The sequence below is a fragment of the Pipistrellus kuhlii genome, unplaced genomic scaffold (genome assembly GCF_014108245.1).
Source record: "Pipistrellus kuhlii isolate mPipKuh1 unplaced genomic scaffold, mPipKuh1.p scaffold_m20_p_1, whole genome shotgun sequence".
Lineage (NCBI taxonomy): Eukaryota > Metazoa > Chordata > Mammalia > Chiroptera > Vespertilionidae > Pipistrellus > Pipistrellus kuhlii.
This window is the reverse complement of record NW_023425404.1, coordinates 135959316-135984417: the sequence shown is the minus strand read 5'-3', so window position 1 is coordinate 135984417 and position 25102 is coordinate 135959316. Positions and strand designations below refer to the sequence as shown.

General features: G+C 36.0%; 1 pseudogene; it reads left to right on the top strand.

Moving 5' to 3' along the window:
- The first annotated feature begins 655 nt into the window (after positions 1–655).
- On the top strand, positions 656–1294 carry LOC118703540 (annotated as a pseudogene).
- The last annotated feature ends 23808 nt before the right edge of the window (positions 1295–25102 follow it).

The following is a 25102-nucleotide window of genomic DNA, read 5'->3' as shown; positions in this document are numbered from 1 at the left end:
CCAGAACTATGAGATAATACATTTCTGTTGTTTCAAACCATCCACTTTGCAGTACTTTTTTTTTAATTTATTTTTTTATGGCAGCCCCAGGAAACTCAACATCTTTTCAAAGACACCATAAAAATAGGGAATAGCAACAAAAATAATTTATTTTGAAAAAAAAGCACCCCAGAATAATAGAAGAGAACCAATATTTAAAATACATTTCAAGAAAACTTTCTTTAATAAAAGAAGACTTGACTCTAGCTCTTGAAGAACTATAACCCACCCAGAGGGAACACTATTACACAGAATGGTCACTATTGAGACAGAACCTGAAAACAATTGTTTAATTTTAAAGATAAAGAATTTGGGGGCAGCACAAAGAGATATCAAGGTCATTTTAGGTGAAAGAAAATCAAAGTAACATCAAAATTTCCCTGCAAAATTATCTATGAAAAGATGGTAAAAAAATTTCCAAGAGAAAAAATGCAATAACTCAAGAAAAGAAAGTGTGAGTCAAGCTTTTATACCTAGCAAGGACATCCTTCAAGCATAAAGGCTATAGACAACTATTATTTTTAAGATATATCTGCAAGTACTCAAGGAACAGAGTCCCAGTTGTATGAGCTTTTGAGCTTAGAGTTGAGTGGTCATGTGTCAAAAGGCAGTACCACTTGCATCATGGCTGACCAACTGATTAAAGAGCAGATTGGGGAGATAAGAGATCAACCGAAGGACTTGTATACATGCATATAAGTACAACCAATGGACACAAAACTCTGGGGAAAGGGGGTATGTATTGGAGGGGGGGGCAATGTTAAAATATGTACACAGATAATAATTTAATAAAAAAAAAATTAAAAAAAAAATAAAAATAAAAAATAAAGAGCAGATTGCAGAATTCAAAGAAGCTTTTTCACCCTTTGACAAGGATGATGATGGAACTATAACAACAAAGAAATCAGGAACTGTAATGAGGTCTCTTGAACAGAATCTCATAGAAGTAGAGTTGCAGGACATGGTTAAAGAAAAGGATGCACAATCCACTTAGCACAATCAGCTTTTCAGAATTTCTGACAATGATGGCAAGAAAAATGAAAGACACAGACAGTGAAGATGAATTAGAGAAGCATTCTCTGTGTTTGATAAAAATGGCAATGGCTATACTAGTGCAGCAGAGCTTCGCCAGGTGATGACACACCTTGGGGAGAAATTAACAGATGAAGAGATTGATGACACGACCAGGGAAGCAGATATTGATGGTGATCAAGTAAACAAAGAAGAGTTTGGACAAATGATGACATCCAAGTGAAGACATTGTACAGAATGCTTCTTGCACAAAATTGCTTATTTGCCTTTTCTTTGTAACTTATCTGTAAAAGGTTTCTCCTACTGTCAAAAAATTTGCATGTATAGTATGTAAGACTCATTCCTCCATATTTTCTTCCCTTATCTTATTGTCATTGTTCCAAAACCTTATTTTAGAAAATTAATCAAGTAACACGTTGCATGTGGCTTACTCTGCATATATCGAAGCCCTTCTGTACATCTAAACTTAGATGGGGTTGGTTAAATGAGGGAACATTTGGGTTATGCCATTTCTTAAGTAGTTTTCTTCAGGAACTGTCAGCATGTTGTTGTTGAAGGATGAATTAGTAAGTCTGTGTGGACTATAAATAGTCAACAATATGTTCTTAAAAGTTGTACTATTGCAAAATGGGTGTATTATCCAGGTACTTACACACTATTTTTTTGTACTGCTGGTCCTGTACCAGAAAATTTCCTTTTATTGTTACTTAGTTTTTAAATTTTGTTTAGCCATATACAGAAAATCTGCTTATGGCACAATTTGCCTCAAATCCATTCCAAGTTATATATTTGTTGGCCAATAAAAAATTTTTACTTTTCTTCTTTCCAAAAAAACTCAAATAATTTTAGTCTTACAAGCCTTTTTCAAGAATTATATTAAAAGATAAAATTCAGCTAACTAAAATATTCTAGAAAAATAGCAGAGAAGGAATGGGTGGTAAGATTAAATGTCTTTGATATTCAATATGTTTAAGGCACATCTAAGATAAGAGCAAACAACTAAAAGCGATAAAATGAAAAAAAAAATAATGTAGTTTGAAAAGTATAAATAATATTAAAAATAACACTAAAAGGGGAAGAAATGTGCAAGTACACTAAGTCCACCATTACTTTATTTAGAATAGCTAAAAATTAAATTAAATAATTTAAAACTGGCAAATCTCAAAAATCTTAAGCATGCCTCTGATTGCCTATCCAGCTAAACTCTGTTGTTTTTGTGAGATGAAGAAAGGCCTTGAAGATGTTTATGTAGGGCTTGATCTGTGGATAAGCACTCAAAAGAACAAACAATATAACGGTACAGTTTACATATCAGAAATGGCACAATATTTCATTTATGGAATCTCATTTAAGTCTGTTGGTCTAGAATAACTGGCTTTCTAATCTTATTTCTTCTCCTATACTCTCTTTTCCTCCATCTCTTATCTTTATTTCTCTTTCCTTCTCCTTCTTCTTCCCTCCCTCCATTCTTCCCTCCTTCCTTCCCTCCTTTTTCCTTTTCCTTTCTCTCTCTCTCTCTCTCTCTCTCTCTCTCTCAGGTCAGAATATTTCAAGTAAAATACACTTTGGCTGCATAAACAGCTGTCTAGAAAGATAATGCAATCTTCTAAGTGATCACAGCAACAGAAATTGACAATAGAAAAAGAATATATTGAAATAGCTCCCAGAATAATAAGGGAAATAAAGAACCTTGGCTTTAAAGGACAAAAATGAGCTCTGGGAGAAGTCTAGGTAGCAGGAACTGATAAACAGTCTTTCAGACACTAACCTTGAGGTGAATGAATTCTAACTTTTTGAAGGATTTTTTATATTCTGCTCAAAAGTGAAATTCCAAAAACTGTGTAGATCACATGCTATAACACCAGATTGTAAGATGAAAATTAACCAGGAGAAGGTAGAATACTTAGCGTATCAGTTAATAATGCAGATTTTTTTAAATAGATGGAGTTACTTGAACATATGTTGATATATATGCGATTTCATATGTCTGCTATTTTGTTGTATTGACAATAAGCTTCAAAATGTCATATGTCAAATTTGCTGAAGGTGTTAGCATCATATTTTTATGCTTAAAAATGTCGAATTTCATGCCCCCAAAAAAAGTATTTGCGAGAAGTTTTAATTCATTATTTTGAAGAAAAGTGCTGCTGAAAGTGGAAATTGTGTCTCTGAATGGTTTGCCTCAAAACAAGAAAAGTCCTATTGGGACAGTATCCACAAATTACCTGAAAGATGGGAGAAATGTGTAGCTAGCAAATGGACATTACTTTGAATAAAGCACTTTCGATGTTTCTCTTGAAATTATCATGTTTTCTTTGATTACAAAATTCACATTATTAACTGATACCCCTAGTAAGTGCTAGGTGACAAAAACAGCAAATGTCCAGTAGAAATGTCACACTGGTAGGTTGTAAGAAAGGAACCAGAACAATTCATTCCTATTTCAGAGTTGTTAGAGAAGCTAAGAAATGGAAATGAGTCGAAGGAGGCACAACAATTAGAAGTTCTTTACCAAAGCTCTCTGTGGTCATGTCCACATCCTGTTCACCCTCCCTTTTCCAAAACTTCTGCAACTCATGGAACTTACTCCATACTCACACTCACTCTTGCTTGTTCTGTGACATGGCATGGTTCCTGCCTAAGGACATAACAATTTTTCAGATGTTTCCATGTTTCTGGTATTGCAAGACAGCCCCTTTAAGAGAATGTGCCACCTTCTTCATGGCACTAGTTGAATTAGTAGTTCATGCCTATTAAAATAATTTCTAGCACCCCTCTGTGCTTTCTGTACCTTGGAGCATTCAGACTTTCAGCTCAACGGGGTTGTTCTTAGCTTATGAACATGTATTCAATCGCCTTAAGTCAGGTCTGCTACAAAGAACCACTGGCAGCTGGGAGGGTACTGCCAAACCCAGAAACATTTTGCCCAAGGCCAGCAAGTTGGCAACAGTTTTCCCCTAAGTTTCACAATTCTGTACAGAGTTTTATTTTCTGATTTGATGTTACAAAGATTCCATCTGCCTCTACTTTGGGGCAGTTTAGAAAGCACTGGAAAAAAATGTTGGGAGCAATCAAATCTTTCTTAGGAAGACTTCTTTATTTTTGCTGTGGTGCTATCTGGAATTTAAGAACAAAACAAAACAAAACAGCAACCGGAGAGACACTACAAGAGCCATCTGCTACTGACGACCTTCAGCTATTCTTCCCTATACCTACTGCCAAGGGAGGTCCCCAAGACATTACAAGTCTAAAGCAAGCGAGAGTTCCAAATCCCAGCCTTTTCAATAGCAAATCCATACTAGTGGGAACACAATAACAGATACTTGTCATTTTTGCATGTTTGAATATGTTTATATTCATAATACATTCATTTGGAGATAAACATGAAGATGCAAGAGCATGGTGGCATTTTAATCATTCTTAAGCAGGAAAAAGATAATTATATTTTGGCATGGAAACTTTCCACTTTTAGTAAGAGAAGAGTGAGAGGAGGCAGAGAACACTGTCAGTTCCACCAGGTTCAATTAATTGTTGAAATCAAACAAAAATAGCCTCTCAAGGTTCCCATTGTTCTGCAGCTGCTGGCATCAGAGTGTTTGCTGTCTCCTTCCTTCTGACTAATCACCATGGTTGCCCGGTTTCCTTTCTTGATTTCCTACTCCAGTTTGTGATGTGTCATGGGAAGAGAGGGCAACCCTCCCAGCATTTCTTTCCAGGCCTTTTGAACACAGTCATCCTGGAGCACGTGGCCTTCTTTTTGAATTCCTGAATTTCTTGACCTGTCTGGACTCAGAGGCTGTTTGTGAGCCTGCATGCTTGAGCTGCTTGATAAGGGAGCCCAAGTGGCTTCCTGTTTTAAAGAAGCCAGAATTATGTGAGTCTGGAATGGGATGTGTGCACAAGACCTAGTCCTAATGCATTTTCTTCTCTCTCTTTTTAAAATCTCCCTTTGCCTCTTGCTGCTTTGTAGAAAGAGTTCTAGATTGCTAAATGTATAATCTGCTTCCGAGTTTACCAATTACTGAAAGGGGTTATATTTCGTGGAGTTAGAATCCCATTTTGCTGAATGGCAAACTTCTAGCAATTTGGATGTCCAGAACTTAGACAGGAACTTCAAAGGAAAAGGAAAAGACCGCTAGCATAGTTGCAAAAACTCCATACGCAAAGACCCGAACACTTCGCATAGAAAAGTTTTAAAACTTGGAACACTGTCTGGTATATTTGAAATACTACATAAATGTTTGTGTCATTATCAGGACTTATTAGCTGTTTTTACGTATAAATCTAATAAACGTCATTTTCATGTTTCTCAGGGGGAAAAAAGATTGCCAAAAGCATTAATGAACGATGAAAAAAGATAAGAGAATATTTTGAAAATCTAGCTATAATGAAACAGAAAGGTTAAAAAAATCACAATTGCAGTAGTTGGACCATTTAAACTGCCAAAGCATCAGGAATATGGCACTCTGTTCTTTACAGAAGCCACCCTAATGACCATAGTGAACCCCAAAGTCATCCAGAAAAATCTGATTAACTTTCATTTATTCTAAGAATGTAATGCAAACCCTACTTGGTTTGCTCAGTGGATAGAGCATCAGCCTGTGGACTGAAGGGTCTCAGGTTTGATTCTGGTCAAGGGCACATGCCCAGGTTGCAAGCTTGATCCCCAGTAGAGGGCATGTAGGAGGCAGCCAATCAATGATTCTCTCATCATTGATTCTCTCTGCTTCTCTCTCGCCCTTCCTCTCTGAAAACAATATATATTTTAAAAAAAATAATGTAATGCAAAATAATATTTTAAAAAATAAATGATTAAAAGGTGGACTAAAGCACTAAATAGGATTTTCATAAACTATCTTGGAAAATCTATTTAAATAGGGCAGCTCATGCATCAACAGTTACCGTGAAGTCTTGCTGAAGACCAGGTGCTGTTGAATTTGAGGATAGCCCATCACATAGTCCTGCGCTCTCCACAGGCATGGCTTAAAGTAGGGGTGTCGAACTCAATCAGAGAAGGGGCCAAAATCTAAAATCCAGCCTAAATCGCGGGCCGAATGGTTTACTGAACAGTCATAAACTGTCATTGTGATGGAAACGCAGCGGAGTGCAGTGATGACAGCGTGGTGCGGGCCACATTGCAAGGCCTGGCGGGACAGATTTGGCCCGCGGGCCTTGTGTTTGACACATGTGGAAAGACTGAGGTGAACTCCGCAGTCCTCTCCCCTGAACCACGTGGGGCTCTCCTTATAACCAGCTGTGTGATTGTTAGGAAGCCTCCAGCTTGCCTTCCAGGAGAATGCAACTCCTTTGCTCAGGATGAGTCACGACAGTCTATTTACAACCCGCCTAATTGGTGTGTATGCTGACATCGGTTCCCCGCTGTCAGCCGAGGCAGCAGGGCTCAACCGTATGATTCAGAGTATCCTTCAGTTATGGCTCCTGCCTACATATGCGTGTCACAGCTCTCTCCAGGTATGCACACATCTTTCCCTCCTCCATCATCATCAAACACACCTGCTGCCACATTGCACCCACACATCCTGCTCTTGGACTTTCAAACCCTTGTTCCCAGTGCAGCCTCTCCCTGTCAGTTCTCTCCCCACCCACTTACCACCGCAGGATCTAGCTCAGAAGGTCTCCATGTGGGTCAGTTTTGTCCCCGAGGGGACATCAGGCAATGCCTCAAGATATTTTCAATTGTCATAACCTGGAGGAAGGTACTAACCAGCATGCAGTGCACAGAGGCCGGTGATGCTGCTGAACATCTCACAGTGCCCCCACCAGTTCTTCAACGCAAATATTCCTCAGTCCAAAACGCCAACAGTACCGAGATCTCACTGGTTCCCATTTTACATCTCAGCTCCCCTGAAAGCTTCTCTGCCCTGTACTCCTTACTGCATGATCCGGGTTAGGGCTCCCCCCTCTTCCCTTTTAGTCCTAGAAATGGGGTTCTTTCTTTGAGATTTCCACACTGTGGCAAAATCGCCTTTGTGTCCTTCCCTTTTCCTTAATTCACTTGAAGCTCTTTTTTCATCCATATATGACCTGCACTTGGACTAATACCCAGGTCTTTGCAAGTTTTAAAAAAATGTTTAAATGATTAAATGAAAAAGGAACAATTTGGTTTCAAGCTTTATGCCCTTGCTTTTCTGCTAATTAGTTGGCAGTATCAGAGACATCTTGCCGATCCTCTCGAGAATTTTGAAATACAGAGTAAGTGGTCCTTATCATCTTACATTCCTTTAGGTCTGTCTTCTAGAGTGTCTCATCATCTTTGATGATAATCTTTGGATGGTGGTAACAGTACACTTAATGCTAAAATGAGCCCATATTTCACTGCAAATAATCTGCTTTGGAGTTATTTTCTATTTAAGAGTGCAGTTTCTACAGTCAGATTAAGTTCCTGCCCGTGTTCAATTCTGGGATCTACCACCTACCACTGTGTGACCTTAAGTTCGCTGTGTGACCTTAAGTTCGCTGTGTATGAAAAATGGGGGCAATCATGGAACAAAACTCATAGATTTGTTATGAAGACAAGTTGAGCTAGTAGTGGTCAAATGCTTAGGACAGAATTTGGTACCTAACAGGTTCAATATAAGTGACTGTTAAACAGGGACAATCAGGTATCAACCCCCTGTTGCTTGTCCTGAGTGCATTGCCAGGTAATTCAATCTCATGTTATCATGTTACTCGATTATATTGCATTCCTGGAAGAAACGCATAGAACCATGTTAAACAATAAGAACATGCATGATTTGCTCACTATGTGTGCTAGTCAAACCAAAATAACTACACAACTCATCGAGCTTTTATGCAGGCAGATGACAAAGTGCCTCACAATATTGGCACAGATACAAAATCCACCAATCCTCTATGTTTACCACTACTGCTGCATTCTAATTTTTCTGCTTCAAAAAGTGGCATTTTAATCACTCTGCTTATAGCAACTAATGTCCTTTAAATTAACATTAAAAATTCATTCTTTTGGTTTTTCCTTCCTGAATCAAGCTAATTAACTATCTGCAGAAAGCCCTTTAAGTTATAATCTGAATAGGTTACATGTTCTAATTTACAGTGCTTCATCTAGGAAAATTGAAAATCCAAAAAGGAGTGGATTAATTAATGTTAATTAAAGAGTACAGCATGAAACGACAGACAGGTCAATCTCTGGAGGGCACTTAGAAAGCCACTGCTGGGACTAAGCTGACCCTTTTCAGCATGCAGTTTTGAACAAAGGACTTTGCCACAGTCACTTTGTAAAGAATGGGGAAGGGAAGCCAGAGACAAGACTAGAAGCAGCACTGCAGACAGACTGTATATATCTATCCATTACATATATACATATATAATATTACATATTCTCTGTAATAAGAAAACAAATAACCAAATCAACCCCTGAAAGTTTTACATTTTATATTTTTAATCAAATGTTTCCTGAATTCTTCCTACATACAGTTTTATTAGCTACTGAGGGAAATACAAAGATAAGATAGTCGTACCCAATGAACTTACAGTATACCAGTATGCCTGGCTGGTGTGCCTCAGTAGTTGAGTGTCAACCTATGAACCAGGTCAGGTTCTATTCCCAGTTAGGGCACATGCCCGGGTTGCAGGCTCAATCCCCAGTGTGTGATTTGCAGGAGGCAGTGGCTCCATGATTCTCTCTCATCATTGATGTTTCCATCTCTTTCTCCCTCTCCCATCCTCTCTGAAATAAATAAAAATATATATATATTTTTTAAACCAAAGAACTGAGGAAACTGGTTTGGCTCAGATATAGAGCATCGGTCTGCGGACTGAAAGGTCCCAGGTTCGATTCCGGTCAAGGGCATGTACATTGGTTGTGGGCACCATCTCCGGTAGGGGGTGTGCAAGAGGCAGCCGGTAGATATTTCTCTCTCATCGACATTTCTAGCTCTCTAGCTCTCTCCTTTCCTCTCTGTAAAAAATCAATAAAATATATTTAAATAAATAAATAAATAACCAAAGAACTTACAGTATAGAGCAGTGCTGTCCAATGGAACTTTCTGTGTGATGAAAATATTCCCTACCTGCCCCATCCAAATAGGTTCCTATATATATATGTAGTTTAAAATATAAATTTTTAATTTTACTTAATTTAAATTTAAATATAAATAGCCACAAAGGGTTACTTTATTGGATATCTCAGAACTGGAAAGTGAGACATAAGGAATACTGCTGATTTTTATTAAAGATTTCCAAAATTTGTCAATCAATGTTTCTCTCATGCCAAGCCACTGCTTTATTATATCTCTCTATATACTCTCTCACACACACACTCACACACACAAACACACATACTCACACAGGTGCATACACAGAAGCATGTGAACATGTACCTATACACATGTGCACACTGCACACACACAACTCTATTTTCTACGCAGTATAATATTCATCAACTTAAACTGATTTTTCTCATGGCTTGAAGAGATGGAACACATCTGAGTTTCTGAAGAAAAGAAAGTAGCTGCCTACTAAATATTATAATTTTATAAAGAAAAATACTATTTACAAACTATAGGAAAGTTAACTGGAGGAAGCATTTGGTAGACAAAAATGATTCTCAACAGAAATCTATAGGAGGAGTATCAGAATCTAGGAAGGAGAAGGAGAGAGGCTATGAGATTTTTATGGTAAACTAATTGGTGCATAGGTTTACAAACTTCAAGAAATACTACTGGGCCTTACAAATAGTTAAAACACATTTGTTCTAAAGAGCTGATGGGTCTTTTCACTGCATAGCCAGCATGCACATGACATATTTTTTTTAATGGACATCAGAAATTCACTGAGTGTTCTGGAGCTAATAGCTTGGGTGGTCCTGGGTCTTTCCCCAGAGTTGCTGACACAATTACTAATTGTGTATATTGGAAAATATAAATTGGACTTTACCATCATATTCTTAAATAAAAACTAGGCATATAGTTGTAAAAAACTGATTTGAATTTATTTATAGTTTACTGAGTTAACAACATAATTTAAAGTATAGTAACAGTGGGATTTATTATTCAGTACACATCATTAAGAAGATTCTCCCCTCCCCCCAAATTCAATTTACAATGAATTCCAAGAGGTTTGGTAAATTTACACCTCTTTTAAAGTTGTGTTCATCAAAGATGGGTTTCAGATTCACTGATTTCTTTGTTGAGTCATTAAATTATGTTTCCTTATTCCCCCATCTTTTTGTGTTTGACTTGAACAATACCAATATTGCCACCTATAGGTCAAAATGATTTTTTGGTTTGTTTCTCAAGACCAAAATGAAGAATGAAAAATCCTTGGAGAATGGATCATTCTAACTAGTTGAGATTGACAGGTTTTTTAGAATCAATGTTTTGTTCACCTTTGTATTTATTTATTTAATTTTAGTGATTTCTAGTGGAAAACTAATTGAAAGGTCCTATGTAAAAGAAGGGTCGTTATCAGTATGAATTCTGGTGCTAGATTATTAGAACCTAGGCAAAATCATCCCAAGCTGTTGTATCTTTTAAGTATTTCAGTCAATAGATTATTCATTTAGTCACTTGTCTGAACCTTCTATTGACTTCACAGCTGACAGTATATATTCCTATTTGGCAATTCCTACTCTTTCATAGTTGCTCCCAGTTGCTGTAATTAAAATTCAAATGACTACCCTAGTTAGGGTTACTTGCAAAATAAGAGTAATGCAGAAGTGAGTTTGTGACTAAAGAATTTATAAATCTTACTTTAGGAATTTTTTAACTCTATGTTTTCTCAGATGAGTTTTTGTATAGATATATTTCCAACAGGTGAGATTATGGAATAAGAGATCTAGAGTAGATGACTCATTAATGGCATCACTATTTTGAAAATTTCCTCTAATATTTAGCTTTATTTTAATTTTCATATGTGATAACCCTTTATGCTTGAAATAAAGTATCAAATTTTAATAAAATATGTTTATTATATTAGAAATAATAAGAAATCTGATAACTTCCCTAAAATTTTTAATTCCAGTACCAATATAGCATACAAAAGTTATTAAACATGTTATATTTTTCTCCAAATTAGCAGATTATATTATTCTGAGCAAGAGTTAATGAACTTTAAACAACGAGATACTGTATAGAACATTATTTACTAATTTTTAACTCATCGATTCACAAATAAATCACCCCTTGATGTCTGGAAGACTATTTTTTTAAATATTTTAATTGATTTTTTTACCGAGAGGAAGAGAGAGGGATAAAGAGTTAGAAACATCAATGAGAGAGAAATATAGATCAGTTGCCTCTTGAACATCCCCTACTGGGGATGTGCCTGCAACCAAGGTACATGCACTTGACCGGAATCGAATCTGGGACCTTTCAGTCCACAGGCAGACGCTCTATCCACTGAGCCAAACCGGTTTCGGCTGGAAGACTTTTAAAAACTGAAAATGAGAAAAGTTTGTTTAAGTTAATTTAAGAAATTTAAGTAAATTCCAAACTTTTAATTTAGGAATACTCTATATATATGGTTTGTATAAAACCTTAGACAATACTTTAATGCATCAGAAAAATAATGAAATAGACTTCATAGTCTATCTTGTACTATAGACTCTAACATTAATCAATAACATCCTAATTTATAACTTTTCTAGAGGGAAAAATGGAGTTAGACATCCATGATCCTTATTTGAAAAACATGTTTATTACTATCTATATCAAGTTTGTGTTTTATTATGTTTAAAATTTACATTACATAAGAAATTCATAGAGAGAAGTTAAAAACTGGGTGAGGGCTCAGAAAGTACTCCACCTAGTATATTTTGCAAAGATGACCAGTGTTTCTCTGAAGAAAAATATTTTCACAATTTATTTAGCTTGGGAAGCACTTCATATAATACCTCTTAATTAGATATTCATAATTCACTTTGCAGATTAAAAACTATTAATACCAAAAGGAAATAATATATGCCACTTCACCCCAAATTTCCCCAATTAATTGGACCATGGAATCGTTTTCTCTCCAAATGTTTTTTAAAGTCCTATTGAAGCACTGTCATCTGGGTACACATTCTAGTCAAACTCACAGATGTTTGCTTCTCCTTTCTCAACAGGCCATGATAGATTTGTACTTCCTTACATCTTTCAAAGTTTGACATCACCAAATCACCTGCATTTGTTCAGATAAATGTGGTAGTTGTGACCTGGGTCACTTCTCAGCAGAGCTTTAAGGGCCACTATGCAATATGTCACCTTCTCCTTTCTTGCCAAAAATAAATGAGAAGTATGTGTCAAGGTGGAACTTGGGTGAGTCTAGGTCAGAGAATGATCATGATGAGCAGAGCCTCTCACTGCCTTCAGCAGGTAGAGAATGAGCAAAAATAACCCTTTGTTGCTTTTTAAGCCTCTGAGATCAGAGGGTTATTTGCTATAGCAGCATTACTTAGCTTATTCTGAATGATACACTGGACTTTGCAGCAAAAATCTTAAAAGCATCAGAGGATTTCTAAAATTGCAAGATGAATCATGGATCTAGAAACACATTTTAATGGGATTTTATAGCAGCTTTGCCTTCTTTAAGAATATTAGACATCTTAATTTAAAAAAATCTAAAAACATTAAAAATGTTAACTTGGTGAATTTACAATCAACTCAGAGAACCTCAGTTCATGATTGAACTGAAAACTCAGAAAATCTTGCAGGAACACAAATGCAACAGTGTTTAATAATTTCCTATTCTATTGCTTCACATCCCCAATAGCATTTATTTTTGCACACCATCCCCACTACAGCAATTTCATATTGTTCTTGCTATTCTCACAGGATTAAAATTCCTACAGTATAAGTCAGTCTATCAACTTGATGAAGAGGTTGACAATGCTGTTACTTACTGTTTTTCCCAAAACTAGCACTGCCATTTGCTTTCTGGGCATAAATGAAAAGACTAAATAAATAAATAAATTGGTGTTCCAGTCCCAAGTGGGAGTTCAAATTTCTCTCCTGGGTAAGCTAGAAGTAAACGGGCTTCTTTAATTGTAGACTGAAGAAGGAACAATTGAGGTTATGCATGAGGATATAAAACAGGTCCTCTTTCCTGCTAGGAATCAGATTTTTAAATAAAGAAAACTTTACACCATCAGTTTACACTTATATATGGTATTGACCTTTTCTAACACCATAATAAGAGACAACTACATGAAATAATCTCTCAGTTTACAGAACCACATTTCTGTGGACTTTCCAAGCCACCCCAGTCTTAAATCCCTGTATTTTTCTTCTCTCACAACTCTGGAAAAACTGAATCAATGACATAGTCAAGATCAAACTAAAAAAATAAGAGCTTATTTTCTGCTAAAGTAGCAAACAAATAAGAGCTTATTTTCTGGTGAGGATGGCGTGGAAAAGTGAAATCAGTTTCTCTTGATTTGTCCAGCCTCTCTGCAAAAATATTAATTTTTCAGTCTTCTAGAATTTACTTATTTTTTCATTTAATAATCACAGTGTCCACTCTGTGCTAAATACTGAGCACACAAAAAAGTAACAAACATATTTTCTCTGTTTCTAAAACTATTTAAAATATTGTCCTATACTAGCCATACATCATTATTAAAATTAAATTTAAAAATCCAGTTCCTCAGTCACACAAAACCTATTTTAAGTGTTCAATAACCACATGTAGCTAAAGGCTGTCACATTGGATATTGCAATTATAGAACATTTTCATAATTATAGAAACTTCTATTGAACATAAAGATACAGAACATTAACATATCACAGAAAGCTTTAGTAGACAGTGTATGTTTTATATAATAAAATTGACATGTTTGTAAATAATAATAGACAGATAGCAGTATTAAGTAGGGAGTATACACTGAGTGGCCAGATTATTATTATCTCTGAATGCATAATAATCTGGCCACCCCGGGTATATCCTATATAATAAAAGGCTAATATCCAAATTGTCTTTTCGATGAGGAGTTTGACCAGCAGGCAGGCAGGCCAATGCCCAAGTCCTGGCCAGGCTGGCTGGACCCTACCCACCCATGCATGAATTCATGCACCAGGCCTCTAATACACACACACACACACACACACACACACACACACACTGAGTGACCAGATTATTATGCATTCAGAGATCATAATAATCTGGCCACTCAGTGTATAGTGTTGGTAATATTTGACTCTGCTTGGGAAAATTAGAAGAATGTAGAGAAGATTAAGTAGAAGATGACCAGAAGGACAAAACAAGGTCATTCTAGACAGAACTGTCAACAGATGCCAAGGCTCAGATGCTTGAAGTAATATGTGTTTGGAACTAGGAGAAATTCAGTGTGGCTAGAATGAAACATGGACAAGAGGGAATAGTATGAAATGAGACTGTAAGCTTTATCAGGGGTTGGATCTGGGAGAGTGTTGTGTGCCATATTAAAAGTTGTCAACATGAATCTCAAGATATGTATATGTTAAGTAGCATAGTCATGTAATTTTTAGCAATGTAATTCAAAATCTATTAATGGTTGATTTGTAAACTGAGGCAAACTTCTTATAATAAGTGGGAATTATAAAAAATAGAAGACCAAACCAACCCAAAAAGCTGATTTACAAAAGAATATACACAAATTTGTGAGTTATAATTTTTTTTAAGAAAAGAAGAGCATGGCTGAAGGCATTGGTCTATGAAGCTTTGTATTAAAGGTACTTCAAGTCAGAGAAGGATCAGATCTACACTTATTGCTTGATGCTAGAATTAGTTTGTTTTAAAAATATCAAGCCATTTTTTTTGCATTCATGAGATTTGAATTATCCCTTATTTCATTCAGGAAATAAATATCCAGAACACACAGTGAAATTAAATTTCTGGTGAAATAACTATCAACCTAGAATTTTAAACCTAGTTATAATGTCTTTTAAAAATCAAAGAAATGCAACTCCGCAGTTGACCATTCAATTCATGAGCTGATGAAAAACACAGTTAACTGTGAGGATAACATGAATTGCAGGCTACACTGCTCATCAACACTTCAAACCACATTTGCAGCCTTGTGTTCCTCTTTGGGAACACAGTAATAAAAAAATTCTAGGAAAGTAAATATATTTTTAGATATTAAAATAAACCAACAGATTTTTACCACCCAGAGTCCCTTATTTTAAAAAGTTAATTAAAGAATATTAAGGAAAAAAATTGAATCCAGAGGCAAATTATTAGATATAAGAAAGAATGCTGTACACAGAAATTTAAATATAGGTTAGTAAGCTTAATTACTATTTTTTTAAAATATATATTATTGATTTTTTACAGAGAGGAAGGAAAGGGATAGAAAGTTAGAAACATCGATGAGAGAGAGACATCAATCAGCTGCCTCCTGCACACTCCCCGTTGGGGATGTGCCCGCAACCAAGGTACATGCCCTTGACCAGAATTGAACCTGGAACCTTTCAGTCCACAGCCCGATGCTCTATCCACTGAGCCAAACTGGTTTCGGCTTAATTACTATTAACTTGAAAAAATAAACTGCAAGAAAGCTTTAAAACCTATTTTATTATCTGTAAAAATATCCAATATTTTATGTTAAAAATAAAATTAAGGACTCCCAGTCTGTGGTTCAGTATGCAATATGCTTGTTACACTATCCTAACAGCAGGAAAAAGATGAACAAACTGAAAATCAATAACTGTTCTTAGATCCTTCAAAAAATTGAGAGCATAGGCAAACCACTGCTTCCAAAATTGAAGAGTTAGATGGGCAGATACAGAGAATCACAACTTATTGTTGCAAAAATCAATGAGCATCAACTCATACTGGAACCAGTGCTGGGGGAGAACACACATGTAAACTCTAAGCTGATGAATTCTACCAAACATTTAAGGAAGAAATTATACCAATTCTATGCAATTTCCTTCATAGCATGGAAGCAGAAAGAATGTTTTCAAACTCATTCTATGAGAGCAATTTTACCCTAATACCAAAACCAGACAAAGACATCATACAAAAATAAAACTAAAAATCAATTTTTTTATCATGAAAAAAATTCCTCTAGAAAGTGTATTACCAAATTGAATCCGAGAATGTATAAAAAGAATTATACACAATGCTAAAATGGGATTTATTCTAGGTATGCAAGACTGGTTCAAGATTTGAGAATCAATTAATGTAAGCTATCACATCAACAGGTTAAAGAAGAAAAATACTATATTTATGAATATCCACAAACTAGGAATAGTGGACAAACTTCCTCACCTTGATTAAAAAAAAATCTAAAAAATACCCTGCAGATACCATCATACTTAATTTTAAGGAATTAGAAGCTTTCCCATTATCAGGTATTAGGCAAGGATGTCCCCTGTCACCAAATCCTGACAAGGATGTAGAACAATAGAAACTCTCATCCATTATTGGTGTGAGTGTGAAATGTTATAGGCTCTTTACAAGCCTTTAAGACTATATAATACTTAGGACAGTGTGATCTTGGTAAAGTGGTAGATAAAAGAAAATTATAAAATACTTGACAAAACTCAGAAGTAAGCCATGTGAATAGGAAATGTGACATATTGAAAAGAAGATATTAAACTAAAAAGGAATGAAGAGGCTATATAATAAACTAAAGGGCCGATGCATGAAATTTGTGCAAGAGTAGGCATTCCTTCCCTGGCTGCTAGCACTGGTTTTCCTCTAGCTACTGGCACCCGGAACCAGGGACCAGGGTTTCCCTCGCAGCCCCGACTTTGTTCAGAAGGTTGTCTGGAAGGATGTCCAGTCTAATTAGCATATTATGCTTTTATTATCATTCATATAGACAACCAAATGCCTATATGAGAAATAAATAAATAAAATTATATTATTACACTATGCTAAAATCAATTCTAGTTGTCCTTGTGAATTTACAGTAAGATATAATTCCTTAAACAAGACACAAAAGTATAAATCCCAGAATTAAAGATTAATAAAGTTAACCACATTAAAATTATAATCTCCTATAGAACAGATACTTTCATAAATAAAGTTGAAAGACAAGCTACAAACTGAGAGAAGATACTTGTAATTCATGTACAGTAACTAGCAAAGAATGAAATTCTACAAAGAAAAGAATTCCTACAAATCAATAATCTGATAAGAAAAAAATGGAAAATGGTTGCTTGGCTGGTGTGGCTTAGTGGTTGAGCATTGACCTAGGAACCAAGAGGTCATGGTTTGATTCTGGTCAGGGAACAATCTAGTTTTGCCATCCACAGTAAGAAGTGTGCAGGAGGCAGCCTACTAGTAATGTTTCTCTCACAGCGATGTTCCTATCTGTCTATCCCTCTCCCTTCCTTTATCTCTCAAAAATCAATAAAAACATTTTTAATAAAAAAAATGGCAAAGGAGCCGAGACCGGTTTGGCTCAATGGATAGAGCATCGGCTTGGGGACTGAAAGGTCCCGGGTTCGATTCCGGTCAAGGGCATGTACCTTGGTTGCGGGCATATCCCCAGTAGGGGTTGTGCAAGAGGCAGCTGATCGATGACTCTCTCTCGTCGATGTTTCTAACTCTCTATCTCTCTCCCTTCCTCTCTGTACAAAATCAATAAAATATATTTTTAAAAATGGCAAAGGATATAAGTAGCCTATTTACAGAAAATAAAAGTCAAGTGTCCAATAAATATGTGCAATGCTTCTGAATTTAACCTTAAAATAATCAAAGAGATGCTAATATGATATCATTAGCAAAAGTTTTCAAGTGAGACCATGCTAGAATATTGATTAATCTGTAAAGAAACAAATGTGTACAACTCATTGGAGAACAAATGTTCATTAAACTTATTGCAAATATGTGTATCTATAGGGCAATAGTAACACTTCTAGTGCTATTCTTAAGAAGTTCTTATACACAAGGAGACATGCACAATAATGTCCATTATGAGATTATCTATAATATTGAGTGTCTTAAAAATTTAACTGTTGCCAAAACGTTTGGCTCAGTGGATAGAGCATCGGCCTGTGAACCTAAAGGTCCTAGGTTCGATTCCAGTCCAGGGCATGTACCTTGGTTGGGGGCACATCCTCAGTAGGGGGTGTGCAAAAGGCAGCTGATCGATGATTCTCTCTCATTGATGTTTCTAACTCTCTATCCCTCTCTCTTTCTCTCTGTAAAAAATCAATAAAATATATTTTATCAGTATGGTGGATACCTATATTGTAGTACATTCATAGAATAATATAAAGGGGAACTCTACAAGCCCCATGTGCAGAGTAGATGTTAAGAGTTATAAAGTGTAAGTAAAAAGTAAATCTGTCTCTTTGCAGCTAAAACTGAGATAGCAAATAACTAGGTATCAATAGTTAAGTCAATAAAACCTTCAAACTTGCTGATCACATCTGCACTTGTGATATTTGAAATGTGCTCTTCCAAGGGCACCTGTCAACATGTCACAAAGAATAAAGCAAATGTCAGCCAGCACTTCAGGGCCTCTGGTATAAATGTTCTAGCTTGAGGCATGGTTGCTAATGAAAGAGTTTAGTTCTTTCATTGCCTTCTTTAAACCTTGACTTCATTGTTTTTCAAGTTCTAACTCAATATATTCTTTATGCCACCAAATGTCCTCTTTCTTAATAAAATCAAGCATAGACAATACATTCCCTGTTCCCCAGATTATTTCCCTATAGGACTCTGTTCACCCTGTTGTTGATTCTAATAATGGAATAAGGACGTGCACTCATGAAGAAATAGGAAATACTTTATTCCACTTATAGCCATTCCTTTGCTTGGGAGAGAACTTACATCACACAGTTGTTTTGCACTCATTCCTTAATTTAGACATAGATAACCTTTTATTCTTTGTGACAAAAAAATATTATCTTGTTTTCTTTCCTTTGGGAATAAATCATCTTTAAAAAATATCAAAGAACTGTAACTAGAATTTTTTACGGGACACTTCCTAGTTCTCTCTCTCTCTCTCTCTCTCTCTCTCTCTCTCTCTCTCTCTCTCTCTCTCTTTCTCTTTCTCTCTCTCTCTCTCTCTTCCCCCTTCCTTCTTTCCTCCATCCCTTCCTCATCTTAGTAATTCTGACCTCCTGTTATGACTTTGTTAAATTAATATTTGTTAAGTAAAGCACAGGATGCTGGATGGTGAGCCAGGGTTCAACAATAGACCATATGAGAAATGGAAATAATTGAATTATGGCAGTTTGTTAATCATAGGTCCAGAAAGAAGCACACTGTATGCCATACAGGGATGAGAAGTCAGAGTGCAGACTGAGAGAGATAAATTAGACTTGTGGCACAAACCTATGGTAGGGTCTCTGGGTAAAGTGCTTTTCAGTTCCATGGCTAAATACAGATTGCTTAATTTAAATCAAAAGAGCTGGGTTTTGAGGGCAGAGGTGGGGGGACATATCTCAGGGGCTTGGGAGGCAAGGGAAACTGTTGATCACAAGGGCTATTGGGAAGTTGGATCAGGAACTTACTCTTGCTTGTGACACTATGAAGTGTTATCTAAGATATTCACGTATAGGAGAGTCTAGTATCAGTGTGAGGACCCTGCAGGTCTTTTGGCCAAACAAAATGGATTGTGAAGCAGAAAGTTTTTACACCTTCAGGTGTGAGGAAAAAAATGTAGGCATGATTCTTGCAGTACTTATGAGAACCTGAGCATGGATTTATTTCATCAGGCTGCATAAATAATGTCCCTCTTTTTCAAAACAGTTCTATCTTCATCCCATCTAATTGCTAAACTAATAGCATCTTATTATTTTCCAGGATTGTCCCATGAATATAAGGGTAAAAGTTATTAAAAGAGTTTTATTATTAATGCACATAATGCCTTAAATTATCAAGTGCTTGTCCACAAGTGTCCTTTCTCAGCTCTTCTGCTATTGGGAATCCTGGGTCAACTGGTTCTGGTCAATAAGAGCAATGAGCCATATAATCAAGATGCAGAGAGGAAACAGGGTTGAGCCCTAAGCTTTGATGATGCCATAGCTTTGCATGCACTCAGAGGAGGTGTTGAGTAAAACAAAATGCTGAACTTGTTAATTTCCATAATTCTATTCAGAAATAAGACAGGGCAGGATAGGAACCGGGCTCCCTTCCAGGGAAATGGGCTCGTAGAAATACAACAAAAAGTGGGTTCTCTGGTTAACTGTTTAGGTTTCAACACAGTGGATTTCCTGTACTCCCAGACCCCCTAAAATATTTATGCAGCATTGTACCCAAGACCCAAGCAGAAAGTGGCCAGATGGGGACTGATTTCTTAAAAAAAAGTTATACTTGTCCTTTGCATCAAGAAAGTGCCTAACCTGCCATCTATATTAGTTAGAGCATATTAACTGCTGTTGTAATGAGTAATGTTAATCGAAGTGGCAAAAGAAAAATTATTTCTTTCTCATCATACAGGAACTCCATAGAGATCTCACCCTTTCCTAAGAGAATGACATAGAGAATCATCCTTCTTTCATTGTGTACCTTGGCACTTTGGTGTTCTCTTTCATTCATATAAAAGAAGGAAGGTGAAGAGGAGGAGAAGCATAAAGAGGAAAAATGGAGGAAAGGGGGAGGAAGAGGAGAAGTTAGAGAGACAAAGAGAGAGAGAGAGAAAAAAATGTGAGTACAGATTATGCAAATTGTTTGATGGGTCATTACTTTCATTCCTGTTTTATTGGCCAGAACCTGGTCATATAGCCCCAGCCTAACTACAGTGGAGGTGTGAAATGTGGCATTCTGTGTGTCCAATAAGAGGAAGTAGGATTGATGAGTATTTAGCAAGCTTCTGCCAGAATAACTTCTGGGTGAGAACAGTAGGAATTTTTCACATCACAGATAGGTTCAGTAAAAGCTCCTGGTAAGCTGATAAACAGCCTTCTCATTGTTTCTAGTCAGCAAAATCTGGAGCTTAGTTGGGTTAAGTTTAAGGCTAACTCTGTAGCACTGTTGCTTGAAGACTCAGCACGCCCAGAGTTCTGAGAGCAGTCCTGTTTTCTCTCATGTTAATTTTAAAAATCTAGGTCACTAAGTAAGTTGTTAGCAAGAAGTTAAACATTCTCTTACTACTGCTGTGATCCTATGCCCCAGTTTAAAACAGTAAACCCTGGAGACTGTCTGGTTTGCATTCTGGATTGCTATCCATGATATTTTGAGAAAGTTACCTCATTTTCCTTTTCTGTAAAATTAGAATAATATCATATTTAACTCACTGGGAGTTTGTCAGAAATAATTTGAAAATCTGGAAAAATCACTTAGCCCAGTGCCTAGTTTCTGTCACTGTCATTATCATCATCATCATCATCAATATCTACAAATGTTGGGTTACATAATAATTGAATCCTTGTCCTGTTTCCCCAGAGTCTGAATTACTGTAGGTATTGATCTTTGTGATGACCAGGAAAAGACGTTCTCCGGCTTTGGGGAGTGGAGGGGCACAGTTTAGAGAATGAGACCAAGAGAAAAATTGTGAGTAGAGCTCCCAAAATGAATGAGCTGCTTAAACCAAAACCAATGGACAAGTATGAGTCAAGATAGTTCAGAATGAAACCCAGTATTTAGTGTTCCGTACCCAAAAAATCACCACTGAGTCTAGATAGATCAAGATTGGACAAAATCAAAATAAAGACAATCTATGACCAAGTCAAGTCAAATACCATGATCCTGTTCCAACTGTGAGGACAAAAAATGGGAGAGGAGAGGCTAATGGAGGCACAACAAACAACAGAAATAAAAGATTTGTAGGGGATTGTAAATGTTTTGATGAAACTGCCTTTTGTTCATATTTGACATGCTGCAATCTTCTAAAAATCTCTGCCTTAATCAGTCATTCCATTTATCTATAAATGATGTCATCCTTTGTTCTGATCAATAATTTTACCTCCCTGCATCAGTTCCTAAGACTATTTCCTGCTAAACCTGCCACAGATCTCTGGTGTCCATTAGCTTTCTGGAGCTCAATTTGTTGCCATTCTCAATCCATCACCTCTAGTTCCAATCATCCACTGGCTCACCTATTAATTCTGTAACAAAATTTCTTTCTAACATCTACTTTTTGAGCCATGAAAATTCTATTGTTTTATTATTTCCTAAACTATAAAGGAATGGCTAGTATTACTACAATTCAAGTTCTGATTCTACCTCTAATCATGTGGGAAATCCTCTCTCAAATAGAAGAAGATACATCATACTACATTAAAGTTACATTAAGAACTCAATCAATCAATAGGAAAATATGTCCTCTATTGAAGTTTACCAATTATTTTTAAAAATTTGTGTTTAAGTTTCTTTTAAATTTTCTAGCATCTCAGAAAATAAACATTGGTATTTCTTTATTAAACAAATCTTCACACTAAGCAGTTGTTTATATATTTTGAGACAGTAGATTTTAAACTGGTTCTAGGTTCTCTGTGTAACCATTTATCATGTTCATTACTTGTATCCTAAGCAAAATCTGTTTTCTGTTCCCAAGCATCCTGATGAAATGTTATTTGAAAGGAAATATTGATATTTGAAGCATTATCAGGAACTGTGCTTGGTTTCAAAGGGCTCCTTCCACATATTTCTAACATGACTCATAGAGAGTATACTATGTTGACTCCTTATCTTCAGATTAAAAACAAGGTCCATTTCTTTTGGTGGCATGGGGACAAAAACACAAACTATGTCCAGCAAGTTACTTCTTTAAATAATAATGTCTCAATTAATATTTCTAATTCAATACTTGTAATATATCTAACAACAAAATAGACACACAGCTTAGACAAAGGAATAGCTAAAATGCTTCTTCTTCACCTATGCTTCTTCACATAACATTTCTTGCCTGTTCCCTTCATATCACTGCTTTTATATTTGAATCTCCCCTTTTGTTATGACTTAACAGCCCCTAACAGTAAACAAAACTACATTTTCAGAATAATGAATAAAAATGAGACCAACGATATATTACCAGTTGAATTTAGATCACTCTGAAGTCAAACGTTTTTCAGAGTGGCTATCATCAATAAATCAACATACAGTGTGGACAAGGATACAGAAACAAGGGAACGTAGTGCACTGTTGGAGAGAATGCAGATTGGGCAGCCACTGTGAAAAACAGTACCATAAGAAATTAAAAATGGAACTGCTTTATGACCCAGAAATTCTGCTCCTGGCAATATATCCAAAGAACCCCAAAACACTAATTTAAAAGAATATATGCACCCCTATATTCATTGCAGCAATATTTACAATAGCAGAGATTTGGAAGCAGCCCAAGTGCCCATCAGTAAATGAGTGGATAAAAAAGCTGTGGTACATTTACACCATGGATCACTCTACTATAAAATGGAAGGAAATCTTACTCTTTGTGACAGATGGATCTGGAGAGTATTATGCTAAGTTAAATAAGCCAGTCAGAGAAAGACAAGTACCATATGATTCTACTCATATGTGGAATCTAGTGAGCAAAATAAACTAACAAACTAAAATAGAAATAGACTCATAAATAAAGAGAATAGGCTGACAGCTGTCAGAGGGGAAGGATTTGGAGGCTGGATGAAAAGGTAAAGGTATTAAGCAAAAACAACAACAACTCATAGATTCAGACAACAGTATGATAATTACCAGAGGGAAAGGAAATAGGATAAATATAAGAGGGTAAAAGCTGGATAAATGGTGATAGAAGGAGAGTTGACTTGGGGTGGGAAACACACAATACTATATATAGATGATGTATTATAAAAATTGACACCTGAAACCCATATAATTTTATTAGCCAATGTTACCCCTATAAATTCAAAAATAAAGTTTAAAAAACAAAATTTTGAAGCTACACACACACACACACACACACACACACACCCATACACACACACACACACACACACACACACACACACCGATGGAAAATACTTAGAAAAATAGTTCAGATACAGGAAAACATAGGGATCATATACAAGTCAGGTAATTGATCCTAAAGCCATGTTCCATTATAAGACATTTTGTCATTATATTCCCATTTTATAAATAGGAATATTCTCCAGGTCAGACAAAAGACAGCTTTTGTAGATTCTGTGATTTCCTTAAATACATTCTTGGCATATCACTAGGATCTAATCTTTGGATTTTTTGACCTAATCAAAATTATCCCTTTAGGTTTCCATGTATATATAAATATATAGATATGTAGATATGTAGATATATAGACATGTAGATATATATAGAGAAATAGAGATATATAGACATAGATATATAGACATATAGATATGTAGACATATAGACACACATATATAGACATATATATATATATATATATATATATATACTGATCCTAAAAATATCAAGCTCTCCTTCTATGTCTTCAAGAAGTTTACACACTTTTTGATCGATGACTCTCTCTCATCGATGTTTCTAACTCTCTATCTCTCTCCCTTCCTCTCTGTACAAAATCAATAAAATATATTTAAAAAAAAAAAAAAAAAAAAGCCGAGATCAGTTTGGCTCAATGGATAGAGCGTTGGCTTGGCTTGGGGACTGAAGGGTCCCAGGTTCGATTCCGGTCAAGGGCATGTACCTTGGTTGCGGGCATATCCCCAGTGGGGGATGTGCAAGAGGCAGCTGATCAATGACTCTCTCTCGTCGATGTTTCTAACTCTCTATCTCTCTCCCTTTCCCTCTGTACAAAATCAATAAAATATATTTAAAAAAAGAAGTTTACACACTTCTGTCATTATAAAATGTGGACAAGACAAGGCTGTCGAATATTTACCATTTTATTTTCCATTTTGTCATTTCTTTCCATTGCTTCATTTACTATATTTGTTCCAAAACTCAAAAATAGTACACTTAATAAAAATGCTCCTGTTTTGTTATCTAAACTTGATTTTTGTTCTTTGATAGAAACAAAAGCACTTTTATTAAATTGATTGTTACTCATTTACTGCAGAGGATTCTCAAACGTACTCTTTCAATTTCCTTACCCTCACCAAGTAACAGTATTCAGAGGAAGGGAGAGAGATAGAGAGCTAGAAACATCGATGAGAGAGAGTCATCGATCAGCTGCCTCTTGCACACCCCCTACTGGGGATATGCCCGCAGCCAAGGTACATGCCCTTGACCGGAA